Genomic DNA, 15,235 nt, shown 5'->3' on the forward strand with positions numbered 1-15,235 from the left:
GTTTAGATATGAACTGACTAAATTATCGATATCACAGATATCGTATGCTTGGTTTACTTTAGACACGTGACGAAATCGGAAGACACCTGCATCCAGTGACGTCACAAACTTTCACACGATGAGACAATGTGTTGACAGTTAAGAAGAATGTCAATTTGCCGAGGTTTGCATAGGTTTGCATTATACGTCCTGTTTACAATTTGAATGACTACAGCAAATCCCAGGGTTAGCTCTTCCAACCAACATGACATATTACGTCATTTGTTTTAAACATGTAATATTAACTATTCTAATCATTACATGTACACGTCTTTGTGGCCCATCCCATATCCATGTTTATGCTAAGCCATTTATAAGTATTATATATAGTTTATATAAAAAATCTAGATTGTCTTTTCTTCAGAATAAATTATCAATTTTTTAGCTTCTTCCTGTTTATTATTAATATATTTTATTGTTGCTGCCTGAACGCGTGCCCTTTGAAATTTAAAGAAAAGTCTTAACCGTATGTACAGTAGTATCGGCTTTCTTGGGTAAGCACAGGTAAATGGCGTCTAATTATAATAAATCTTTCAACTGGATCGCCCACGTTTTTTATTATTGAACTTCCGTAACCTGCAATATTCCAAAGCAGTAATACTAATTTAATTTACTCTATATATTTTATAATTGCCATGTTTCAGCTACCTATAACGTATTTCTTTAACAATTCTTAAATTTTTAATGGATTTCCTTTTTAAGAGTTCTGGTAATCGTTGCTAGATGATTTCAATTGTAATTTATTTTTTTCACTTACTTCATTATATTGTGATTATCTTTACAGAAATCTTATATAAAGCCCATTTATACCTTACTCAAAATTTTAAGGAATGCTATATCCAAGTTTCTTTAAGGTGTCGGACACACTTTTAGATATTTTGCCAAACGGTTTGTTAAAGCCAAAAAAAAAAAAAAAAAAAAAAAAAAAAAAAAAAAAAAAAAAAAAAAAAAAAAAACAACTGAGATGGTGGGGCTTATTTAGTTTGACCAAACCATGGCTTGATTGAAATGCAACATACTTGTTTCTTGCTGTAAACTAGAACAGCCAATGCAGTTTAAGCGTGTTAGCCCAGTTTGTCAATTAGTCTTTTATTTACAACTATGATCTTATTGCCTGCAGGCCTCTTGTAAAAAAATCCAAAAGATGATCACTTGCAAAAACTATTTTGAAAGTGTTTCTTAAAACTATTTAGGAAAGTTCCATGTCTGCGGAAGATAAAAGGATGAGAATATAATGATCGAAGTGGAAGGGGGCAGTATACGATTTTCTGTAGAAAAAAATAAAAAATATCCCTCCACAAAAAAAATTAAAAAAAAAAAAAAAATCACCACAGCAACAAGAGATTCAGTACTTAAAAAAGTAGACAGTGATAAAAAGTTTTGGAAAATATCTTTTAAAGGTAATCATAGCAACTGAATTTGGTGCTGACGCATGTGATGTAAAGGATTTTGTACTAGGATCTACTCACGTTAAAAAGGAGTAAAAAAAATCCCCAAATCATCGGCCTTAACATCACCTAGAACCCCCTGCAATAGGAGATCTTTCCTCTGCGACTGCTAGTCTTAAACCTAGAGGTGTGGTAAAGCTATCTTGCACGGATAAGTGTCTAAACAGTTTGGTCCAATCTATTTGTCAAACTTGTTTGGCAAAAAGTATTGAACGTTTATGATGGCCTTTGTATTATCAACTTAAACCCGAATTCCCATTTCATCATCCCTCCCTTACATCTCTGCATCCTTCTGTAAGCGTCCTGAATGTTCATTCCTTATTCTAAAAACCTTACACTTGCTGAATAAGACGTTATCCGATTCGTGAGCTTTTACTCGGATTCTTCCTTTAAACGGAGAATTTTAGCGCTTGATTGAAAGTGCTGAAAGGGACTGGGATAGATCACTTTTTTCTTTGATCATTTGACAAGACGGACGAGAAATGAATAAGACGGATCACTCGCTCTTTCTTGCATCAGAGAGAGGTTGCATTTTGCGGCGATTACTGCTTTTCGTCAATCTTTAGGAAAATCGATTTGAGAGAGAGAGAGAGAGAGAGAGAGAGAGAGAGAGAGAGAGAGAGAGAGAGAGAGAGAGAGAGAGAGAGAGAGAGAGAGATACCATATAGGTGTTGCCAAGATTCTTACCTGGATGGAAATCATTAGCGTGAAAGTTTTACTTCTAAAACAGTGATTTTTAGGATTAAATTAGAGCTGCTGATAGTGAAAAATACATCGGCCTTCCTTCATGGAGAAAGATGATTATGTTTTAGATCAGTGTTTTTCAACCTTTTTGTGCCCATGGGCCATTATTTTGGCATTCGTACGTATTCGTGGCATGATGCTCTTAAAAATTGTGTGAAAAATAATAACAGAATTTTATTAAAGTTCGTAGAACATTTTTATTTGTTTGAAATTATCATCTAAAGGTCTATTTCTTTAGAGCACTTCATTAGTTTACATTTTCATCACTGGAAGAGAATGTTGGCCTTTATTCACAGTTAATTTCTCAAATATGTTGTAATCAAAACTCAAAGGATGCGCATACACTTAAGAAATTAAACACTTTTCCAGTATTTGCGTAATTAAATTTTATAGATTGTAATGATAACTCAAATACTTCTTCACTTATGAAAATAAGCGCTGGCCTGCATTTGACAGTATTCTAAATATATTTTGAACATTGGAATGAAAACTAAAGTTCCACTTTTTACTTATAAAGTCTAGTAATGGTGTACATTAAAAGTAAATAAAATGGGTCTATTTGTATTGTTTTACACTTGTCCAACAATTATAGAAAGAAAAATCATAGTACTTTATCATTGGCATATAAAATAGTGTGATGGTTGTGCTTGCTTTTTAACTACAAGTTCAGCAATTTTTGAACAGTTGTAGATATTGCACTTCTCATATTATGCTACGCCTCCAAGCGATTTCTTGTTTTTGCTTTTATTTGTTATCAGGCATAAAAAATCTGGATTCACACAAGTATAAACAATAGGTAATGGTTCTTTTAGCCCAAACTTCCCTACTCAAGGAAATGATACACTTGCTTGTGACCAAAATTCCTATATTAATGCTCTGTAAAAGATCCGTGGTACATGAATCAAACTTTATTTCTAGAAATTCATCTTGGTCAGACTCAAGAAAGATATCTGGTTCTGCATTAAAAGGGTTTCTCACAAATGACAGTTATATTTCCTCAAAATCTGGAAAAGTACCTAGAAAATTCGTGGCACAAATTGTGGAGGTGGCTGATTATTTAATTTTGCAGGCAAGATTCTGTTTTTTCTTCTCTTTCTTCAGACTTTTTACTTTGAAATATCACCTTAAAGATGCTCGTGTCATTGGCCCCCCCCCCCCCTCCTCCCCTCTTCAGAAACCGCCGGGCTATGGCCCACAGGTTGAAAACCACTGTTTTAGATGAACTGTTCTTTTCAAATGAAAAGGCCAAGCAATATGTTTTGACCAAGAAAACCGTAGTACAGTGGCGACATACTTAACGATGATGCCCAGTATCTAAATATTATACACATACGTACACACACACACACACATACACACACAAAATATTGTGCTATAAGGACAGAAGCCTTTGCTTGAAATAAAAAGCTGTAAATGAGCCATAAGAAGTCAAAACAATAGCAAGAAGAGTAATTTGCTTTGATCTTTTCTCTTTCGTAGAACTTCATTTTATCGTTCTTTACCAACAGTTAAAACTTGTGTTCAATCTCATTCAGGCAGAAGTTGGCTCTATTCAATTCTGGCATGATAGATAATAAACTTTCAACTTTCATCAAATGAACCTTTAAAAGTTTATAAAGCATCTGACCGGATGAATTCTTGCGCGTCTCTTATTGTTTCTGGACGATATTGGCTTTGTAAATTGTCATTGTATTACTCTAATGATTAAATCCTGCATTGATGCTCCACATTTGCTGTTCTTGCAGATTATTAGTATAATATCTTCAAGAAAAGAACAAGTGGTGATCTTTACTATATTATTATTATTATTATTATTATTATTATTATTATTATTATTATTATTATTATTATTATTATTGTTGTTGTTGTTGTTGTTGTTGTTATTATTATTATTATTTTTATTATTTTTTATAATCATTGTTTATTATTATTATTATTATATATTTTTATTATTATTGTTGTTGTTGTTGTTGTTGGTTATTATTATTATTTATATTATTTATAAACGCAATATTCCTTAGATGATAACCAGTAGTTTTTATTACATGATTTATTTGGGCATTTAGATACAGGTTACAGTCAAGAAATACCCATAGATCTCGAACTTACTAGGTATCGGCACCGAGTCATTATTTTTGTTCATTTGAATATCACCTAAGTTTCACACGCTGTTTCTCTTGCCCACCACCATGAATTCAGTTTTGTTCTCATTTAATTTTAGTTGTTTAAATGTCATCCATTCTCTAACACTATCAAGGATTCGGTTTAGAGTTTCAGTAGTGTCGTGTATATCATTTATGGAGAAGTGAAATTGTGCGTCATCTGCAAATTGTGTAAACTTCACGCCCTGCCTTTGTAGTATTTTCCATAGACCAATAGTATAAATGCAGAATGAGATTGGGGTAAGTACACTCCTCTGGGGTACCCCTCTGTAGAAGGGTTCATATGATGAATAAGAGTCTCCAATTTGTACACAGTAATTTCTACCAACCAAGTAGTCTTTTAGGTATTTTAGTAGCAGTTCATGCACAATTGTATCAAAAGCAGCACTGAGATCGAGCAATATTAAAATACCACATTTATTTTCATCCATCATTTCTAGCATATCATTTTCAACAGAGCAGATGGCTGTCTCCGTAGAGTATAGTTTTCTGTAAGCAGATTGGTTGCCAGACAAAGCTTCTATTACTTCCAAGTGGCTGACTATTTGTTCAAGAATTACATCTTCAAGCACTTTTGAGACAAAGGATAGATTCGAAATAGGTCTATATGAGCTTAATTCCTGGTGGTCCAGTGCATTTTTCAGAACTGGTGTGACTATAGCCATTTTTTTTTGACAACAAAATCTTTGCATCTTCATATCTATATAGAAGTGAAATGTTTCAGATCTGTTAAGGAGTGTTTCTGCAACAGTTTTGTCCTTTGTAGTTTTTCAAGCTATCTTGTAGTCACGCCTCTTCTGTGTAATTAGCACAACAGCAGTTGTAGTTAACAAAATTACAATCTTCACAATTGTTTGAATTTGCACTGAGTACTATTTAAGCACATATTTATGAATGTGTTTCGATTTGACCTGCGTAGTGTAAAAGCACATAATTAGATTAATAATAATTCCGAGTAAGTCATTTACAGTTTTCTATAATTACCAAATAAACAATCTATAATTTTATGTATAAAAATGGTTTTGGCCACTATTATTTTCAGCCCATGTGGACACGATATCCAGCGACAGAATTAACTTTCCTTTTATTGCAAAGATGAAAGCTATAATCCTCCTCTTCCTAACAGAAATTAACAATAATTCAGTTATGACGGAAAAAATATGTTCTCAGAAAGCATATTGCAATTCCCGGCTGATAAACTGATTGCCCTCGTTTTAAAGGCGTGTTCTTTTTTATTGGAGAAGTAATACGTTCTGTATGTTGAGGTGACAATTCATTCCTTTTGCACACTGCTCATTCGTTCTTACCAAAAATACTCAATCATCCCCACAGGAAGAAATTATTTTTTTCTTGGCCAAAAGAAAGTGGTCACTCCTTTCATATTGTAATTGTAAATGAGACAGTAGTTAACGTCATGACACAATGAAGAACCCTCTTCTTTACAACAGTAGGCGGATCAAACAAGCTCTTTCTTTTTTCCTAGGACAAACGAGAACTTAGCATAAAGTAATTGAATGATTTCCATTCTATTTCACTGGTGCCTATTGACCTTGAAAAGAATGAAATTGCTAAAAAGATCGATGGTTACCTTCCTCCTTATGAAAATAGATGTAAAGAATTTTAATGTAGTTATTTTGGAAGCCCAATGTAGTTTCAGTGGCAGTATGAAACAATTTGATGTTTTTCCATGCCGAAATAAATGAAAACATTAATAGTATCTAACTAGAAAAGTGTACGATATTGTTCTCATCAATATTTTCTTGGCGAACCATCGACTTTTGAAGAAGGAGAGGAAAAATGGAGCATCTCATGAACAAGTAAAATAGATTACGGGAAAATAAGTAGTTTTTATCTCTTCCATTAAATCGGGAAGTATTATTCACTTCAAAGTTTGAGAAAGAAAGACAAAACTAAATACTGCGCTTAATTCACAGGTTGGTTTGGAGGGAAGAAAAGAAATAACGGTCTTTTTATTCAACGCACTAACTTCTAACAGTTAACAATTAGGCCTAAATTCTTTATATGTATTTATAGAAATGTAAGAGAAGATTTGAATGACAGAACAACTACTAGATACAGTCTCTGCACCCTCTGTTCTAATTATTGTATAAGTATGGGTATGATGTGATATATATATATATATATATATACATATATATACATATATATATACGTATATATATATATACATATATATATATATATATATACCTGTATATATATATATATATATATATGTATGTATGTATGTAAGTGTATATGTATATATACATATATATATATATATATATGTATATATATATATATATATATATATAAACACACATTTCATAAATTTCTGTTCAGCAAACAATCTTATCATTGGAGGTTCTCTATTTTTTTTTCAGCAAAAGGACATCCACAAGTATACATGGACTTCACCATGTGGAAATTACAAAAATCAAATAGATCACATTGCCATTAATAAATAGAGAAGGAGGACTCTGAAAAATGTGAGAAGCTATAGAGGTGCAGATATTGGTAGTGATCATCAGCTCCTCATTGCCACACTGAAATTAAAAATGAAAGCACCCAACAGAAAGGTAGATAGAATAACTAGGTTTGATACAATTAAGCTTTTAGAAGAAGTACACAAACAATTGCAATTGAATGTAGGAATCGATTTGCCGTCTTAGAGACTTTAAGAGACCAAAAGACGATTAATGAAGAATGGTGTGATATTAAGTACATATAACAGTCAGTTGGTAGTGAAATCTTGGGATACGTAGTTACAAGGAGAAAGCCATGGATATCATATGATACTTGGAATACTATTGAAAGGAGACGAAGACAGAAATTGATTGTTGAAAGTTTCCGAGGAAGTAATGAAAATTTTAAGGAAGAGCATGTTAAGTATTCCAGTATTGATAGGAGAGGTTATTAAGACAGTAAAGCAGATGTGGCTGACAAAGATTTGAATTCAGGGAGCGGTTATGGTAAGAATCGCTCATAGAATTATTAATGAAATTTCTACTGGGGCAAAGAAGAAGCATATACCCATAAAAAAGAGAGATGGATCTGTTATAACAACAGAAGATGAAGAAAGGCAACGTTGGATGGAACACTTTAGTGAGATTAAGAATGGGAGATATAAAGGGAATAATTTGATTGATATACATGAACTGATGAAGACCTTGATGTGCCCATGAATGAATTCAGTGCGTTTGAAGTTGAAGCTATTATTAAAGAACTCAAAAGATGGAAAGCCACTGGGTATGATGGAATAATTGCCAAGATGATACTGACCGAAAATGAAGTGACTACCAGAATACTTGCAAGATTATTTGTAGAATGTGGCATGAAGAGGCAAAGCCTGGTGAATGGCAGTTAAGACTGTGGGTGAATATGGCTAAAAAGGGAGACCTGACGGATTGTAATATTTACAGAGGCCTAACACTTACGTCAGTTGTTATGAAAATACATAGTATGCTTATTCTAAAGAGACCGGAGAGAAGTATTTATGAAAAGCTGAGAAAGGAACAGGCAGGATTTCGAAAATGTGGAAGTTATCTGACCAAATTTTCCTTTTGAGAATGTGTAAAGAACGAAGGACTATGATTAGTATAAAGAGCCAATATGAAATGCATAAGAAATGTCTTGAATTGGAGGCAATGATGATGTTGAATGTTAAGAGTGAATTGCACAGTAGATGTATGAAGGGGAGTTTGTCATGTAACTGATAAACTTCATGTGTAGCCCATGATCTAGGTAAACTGGTGTAATTTTTATTATCAACGTATTCATTTAAAGAAAATGCCTCTAAGTGCTGTTTGAAATTGAACATCAAACGTAACACTTCCTTGAAGGTCTTTGAGCCCCCCAAAATTTCAATTTCCTTTATTATGCTACGGGTTAAGTCTTTTTTTTATTGTATATTGGTTAGTAATATATTTATATAATTTTCAAAACTTTGTTAATGCTGAAATTATTGGAATTTATCAAAACATAAACTTTAGTACGGCATCAAAGCATACGTCACTTTAAAACTTTTCATTATTGTTATTTCTGTAAGAATCGTGAACCATTATTTCTGTAAAATGACGATCCCTCATTCACAATTTATAGCATATCTATAAAGATGTAAACTGCAGTAATCCTCTCTCAGGGATTTGTGTTCTTCATGTTCCTTTTAGAAGGCTGAGATTGGGGTACTATGCGTTTGTTTGCACCGACCCTTTCAGTAAATATTAGAAGAGGTTTTCATTCTCTCTCTGGACTGGTTTGCTAGGGATAGTCACAAGTACCACACTGGGATGTTGGAAAATTCTTGCACAGAGAGAGAGAGAGAGAGAGAGAGAGAGAGAGAGAGAGAGAGTTCTGTATATGATAAAGTGATAGGAAAAGTGAGTTTTGTTTACAGTTGGGCGAGAGGGAGTTAGAGACTTTTGTATATGATGAAGAGGGTGGGAGTAAGTCCCGTAAAATTATAGGTGAGAGAGAGAGAGAGAGAGAGAGAGAGAGAGAGAGAGTTCTGTGTATGTTAAGAGCAGGGAGGACGATGGTGAACTTGGAAGTGAGATGGACCGTGTGGTTTATGATAAGCATACATTGGGAAGAAGAGATGTGAGATGAATGTTTTCCTCAGAAACCAAATGTTAGCCCATATAACAAAGCATAATGCAAAGTAGCTCTATTTTAAATAAAACTGTGAATCTCACTTCACGTTGTTATTGTTTGGATAAATTCCTATTTCATATTCACTCTCTCACGATTAGGTGTATTTTTGTACATTTATATTCATAGCGGTTACTTATCTTTGCGGTTATTTTTTCATTGTTACCAAATACTGTCCTTTGGAATATCCTATTTTATTCTTCTTTTCTTATTTCTATTTCATGCAGTAAGAATTACCACCTAATATTATTGTGTCAAATGCTAGTTCAGCAATCGCATTCCTTTTCATCATTGGACATAATAGTATATTGCTGTATCAGGTTAAATGTCAGAAGACAAAATAGAAAAATAATTATATTGCATTATTCTTGGTAAAATATTTATGTAATATTAAAATGCAACTTTACAAGTTGGTTTACCCTTTTAGGTCTTTAATCAATCAATATATATATATATATATTTATATATATATATATATATATATATGTGTGTGTGTGTGTTTGTGTGTTTGTGTACTGTATATATATATATAATATATATATATATATATATATATATTTATATTTATATATATATATATATTATATATACACACATATATTTGTGTATATATATATATATATATATATATACTGTATATATGTATGTGTGTGTGTAGTCAGACATTTCCATTTTCAAGTTTGAATTCTGCGGATATGACTATTCAAGTAAGTTTGCTTAAGTAATAAACTTAATTGATCTCAGATAATCTTGCTCTTCCCAATTGTCATGTTGGGAGGACTTCTAGAAGTTCATTGGCGTACCCTGCGTTCCATGTAAGAGAACATCATTATTTGGCACACCTACCTCTAAGTGGCAGAAAAATGTAATGCCCGTTTAGCAAACTATAAGAGGTGCTGAATAAATCTAGGTAAGGTATACCTTTTGCCAAGATGGGCTTAATTTTCCTTGCGAATATGAGTACACGGCGGTAACTGTACTGCTTTATCACCCCTATTAACATCATCAAAAATGAAAGCGGGTGTGTTTTTATTGCTTGATAGATAAAGTGCTGCCATTAGTGTGTTTTTTTTTTTTTTTTTTTTTTTTTTTTTTAATGGTATATGTGACTGTCTTTAGTTTTACTAATACCGTGTCTTTATACTGATACCATCCATTTTTCGGTATATTTATTTTTTTGTAATTTATTTTTGTTACTGTACCTACAATACTGTACATTTTTAGCTGCATGTACGTACATAAATGTACCTATAGTCATTCTTTTTTTACTGAGGCAGATTTGCATCGACTCGCAGGGGTACCCTTTTAGCTCGTAAAAGTTTCCTAATATTTGATGCAAATCTGAATCATTAAAAAAAAAATAGGCCTTTAATTGTACTGATACTCTCCGTGGAGTCAGTAGTGCTTCATTAAATGTATAGAATTTTACTATTTTATCGCATTATTAATAAGGATTTCTGTTGAGCATGATCAACCTATTGTCCTATTGTAGACCCGAGAAGGGGAGTCAGTTGCAAATGGAAGATTCCTACGCACAGTATATTTTCAGCTTTGGTAAATCTTCCCTTACCAATTTGCTACCATATTAAGTTCCTCTTGGAGTGATGAGTCGATCGTATTCAGTGGTCCCATGGTAAGGGATGTGATTTAATTACTTACTGCATTGCTATTACCGGGTGGGAAGCCATAATTCACGGATGTATGACTTTTACGTGTATCTCTGTACCTAACCATTGTGAGTGTATACATACATGCCTGCACCTGTGATTTAATGTTAGTTCTTTATAATAGATAGATGTAAGTTCTTGGATCCTTTGTGTGGGTGCCTCGTTGTCTTTTTGGCGTTTGACAGCCTATACGATTATCAGTTGCTTAAACAAGGAAGCAATATTTTCTTTGTTTTTCGAAAGGTTTTACTTATTTAACTAAAGAGAATATTGTTTGGATTTATTTGCTCATAATTTCAATGATGACGTTTCAATTTATGTCAAATAGAGAAATACATATGTTGCGTGAATAATTTAGGGACTATCTCTTCTTCTTTATTGTTATTATTTAATTGGAAAACATTTAGCGGAGGCTAAATAGACTTTTGTTATTATTATTATTATTATTATTATTATTATTATTATTATTATTATTATTATTATTATTATTATTATTATTATTATTATTATTATTATTATTATTATTATTATTATACATGTCATTTTCTAGCCTTTATTTTTCTACATATATACTGTACACACACACACACATATATATATATATATATATATATATATTAAACATTCTTCATATCTCATTATATCTAAGGGTTATCCAATTCAACCACGTTTTCTGCCTTCTCTCTTTTGGAAAGTAGATTATCACTAACCACATTCAAGACCAGATTCCTCAGCAGTCCAATCATGCGCCTCATTACTTGACTTCTTATCAATTCAGCAGCTCCAGAACAGAATACCAATTATAAATATATTGACCTAAGACAAATAGGCCGTGGAAGCTTAGTCTTTTGTCCAGATTCGGAAACAGAATGAAGGGATAGGCATGTATCAAATGATAGGCCGACTACTTTCTCAATAATCTGAGAATAAGAATTTTAGTTCGAGATTCAGATAGTTTAACGCTATTTAGAATAACGAAAATTAGAATAACGAAAATTAGAAAATAACACACTGAAAAATTCATATATTTACTCTAGGTAAAAGAAAGGAAAATAGGGTAGAAAGAATAAAACAACTTTAGTCTTACTTCCAGACAATACTGTACACTCATTCCATCAAAGTTAATCTTTGTTCAGCTTCAAGTTTGTGAAGCTTTATGTTGATGGTGCATGTTGCATATTGAGACAACTTTATAAAGGTTTTATAGAGGTGCGTAACAATACAGTTTGAAAGAAGCCAATTGTATGTAAAAGAACTATTAAACGATAAAAGATAACGGCAAAATGGTCATGTACAGACAGTAAATAATCGAAACGTTGAGCAACACAGGAAAAATTCGATGAAAGAGATTACTTTTGTGGATATAATATCACTTGCAAACTAGAATTGTTGATCTTATATTTTCACATCTATTCATTTCCCAGTTAAATATTCTAATGAAGTATCAACTAGATCAGATTCATGGGTCTCTTTCCTCGTCTTAAACACGCGATTGTAGATTATCTCCTTAAAGGTTTTCTTTTGCCACTTGTAAATTTAAACAAAACCGATTTAAGGAGGGTTAAAGTCACCTGTAAGATGAAAAAATTTATGGTTTAGTATTTCATTAATGTATAATAACTGTGTTCTTCTTCTCCAAGAATGACGTATTTAGAATACATGTAGAAACATCTGCAGTTGTTGTTATCTTTTTATTGATTGCTTTTAAATCATAATTCCAAGTCTACCTTTAACCATTTTATTCCAAAAGGATTTGTTGAATTTCTTCATAAAAACAGTGTAACTGTTATATGTTTTTCTTTGATTTTCAATTTAAAAAAAAGCTCATTATCTAGTCATGTCAAAAGTTTTTGATGTACCTCAGCTTCCATTGTGTAATATAGAAAAGGGGACTAAAAGTCGAATTGGATATATCAGAGTGGTCAACTACTCAGGCCCGTGGGCTAGATGTGGCCCACAAGGGTTTGTTTTTTTTTTTTTTTTTTTTTTTTTTTTTTTTTGCCCTCCCCCCCGCACTGATCTAATTCTGCACTAAGAATTAATGTAAGCAAACCTTGGTATACTTAAAAGGGTGTGTCTTGATTACTATAAAATAGATACTGAAGTTAAAAAAAAAAAAAAAAATCCTGGATTTCGGTGCTCTCTCTCTCTCTCTCTCTCTCTCTCTCTCTCTCTCTCTCTCCATTGTTCTACTTTTAACTGCAAATTGACTGGATTACACGTGGAATGAATTATTTTGATGATTGCGATGAAATGATCAATAATAATAATAATAATAATAATAATAATAATAATAATAATAATGATGATGAATAGACCAGTAAAAATAGATAAAAGAAGAATAACAATACTGTCGTAGAAACATATGCAATAATATTACCGCTACTGGTACTACTATGAAAAATAATAATGATAATAATGAATATGTAAAATAATGACGAAATATTACAGATGAGTGATGTCAGTAAAAGTGTTGTCAGTATCGTGAACGTAATCAGAGGTGAAAATAAGTCACAATGACATAAAAACTGCCACTATATTCAAGTGTTAGGTGATTTGGTGATGAAAAGACACTCCTACGTCTCTTTGCTTTGAGGCAAGCTGTTCTTTCATTGATAAAAAATCAGGATATGAGTAATTCAGAACAGCACTAAATTCAGCTACGATATCAAGGTTTTCTTTGCTCCCTAGCATTTATTACAAAGGTGACAGCTAACCTGCCTCTCAGCTAGTAGGACGTGCTCATGCTTTCCGTAGAAAGTTCCAACTTTTCAGAATTATTTAACACACTCCCGTTCTTGTGGATTGAATAAAATTAATGGAAAAATTTTTCCTCTTTTGTGGGAAAACTTGAAGCATTATCTTTCGAGTTTGAGACAAGATTTAGAGACTGAAAAATTGAAGCCCAGTCTAGTCTTGTTCAACAACCCCATGGAAGCTTGTGTGGCAACAGCTACCGAGCCTTTAATTTGAATTGTGTGAACTTCAGTTTGATCCGTTGTTGCTTGCAAAGAATAATGAAAGCCAAGTGAATTTCTGGAAGCTAGTCAGCAAAGGATGCAGCCTTATCAATATCTATGTCAGCATCACCAGGTGAGTTGATGACAACACATCCTAATCTCCTAAGTTTACCACTAATCATATCAGTTAAAGCTTGCTTGTTGATATCCCTCGACAGAAACTCTTCTTCCCTGCTATAGAACGAAGTCTCTGCTGTAACACTAACAACAGGGAGAACTTTCAACCCTAAACGCTTTTAGTGAGTGTTGTCCTTGATTGATGGACCTCCATTGTAGCCATCAAAAACTACTATTGCCAATCCATATATATATATATATATATATATACATACTGTATATTTATATGTAAATATATATTTATATTATAAATATATATAAATATATATAAATATTTATAAATATATATATAAAATATATATATATATATATATATATATACACATATATATATATATGGATTGGTAATAGTAGTTTTTGATGGCTACAATGGAGGTCCATCAATCAAGGACATATATCTATATACTATATATATATATATATATATACTGTATATATATATATATATATATAAACAGTATATACAGTATATATATATATATATATATATGTATATATATAGCAGGGAAGGAGAGTTTCTGTTGAGGGATATTAACAAGCAAGCTTTAACTTATATGATCAGTGGTGAACTTAGGAAAAAAGGATGTGTTGTCATCAACTCACCTGGTGATGCTGACATAGATATTGATAAGGCTGCATCCTTTGCTGACTAAACTTCCAGAAATTCACTTCTTTTACAATCTGTTTGCTGATTATGTTATACTGTGTAGCACTAGGTGAGAGGTAGTAGAAGAGAAACTGGAGGAGTGGAGAAGAGAAATGGAAAATAGGGGATTGAATATCAGCAGGAAAAAGACGGAGTATTTGAGATTGAAAAATGGCGAGAATGGGGAAGTTAGTTTACAAGGAGAGAGATTGAAAAGAGTTGAGAATTTCAGGTATTTGGGATCCACAGTTGCAGAGGATGGTGATCTGGGGGCAGAAATAAACCACAGAATACAAGAAGGATGGAAAAATTGGAAAAAAAGTGTGTGGAGTACTATGCGACAGGAAAATAGGGGTCAAGTTGAACGATAAAGCACACAGGACAGTTGTGAGACCGGCAATGATGTGTGGAGCGGAGACGTGAGCAATAAAGAAGACAGAAGAGAAGAAGATGGATGTGGCAGAGATGAGAATGTTGAGATGGATGTGTTGGGTGACAAGATGAGATAAGATAAGGAATGAGGTAATTAGGGGTGCCACAAGAGTTAGAAAACTATCGGATAAGATTCAAGAAAGTAGACTGAGGTGGTATGGTCATGTCATGAGAAGAGATGAATAGTATAGTGGGAGGAGAGTGATGGAAATAGAGGTACAGGGAACGAGAAGGAGGGGGAGAACAAAGCGAAGGTGGGTGGATTGTATCAAGGATGACCTTCGATCAAAGGGATTAACCGGTTATG

The sequence above is a fragment of the Palaemon carinicauda genome, chromosome 8 (genome assembly GCF_036898095.1).
Source record: "Palaemon carinicauda isolate YSFRI2023 chromosome 8, ASM3689809v2, whole genome shotgun sequence".
NCBI lineage: Eukaryota > Metazoa > Arthropoda > Malacostraca > Decapoda > Palaemonidae > Palaemon > Palaemon carinicauda.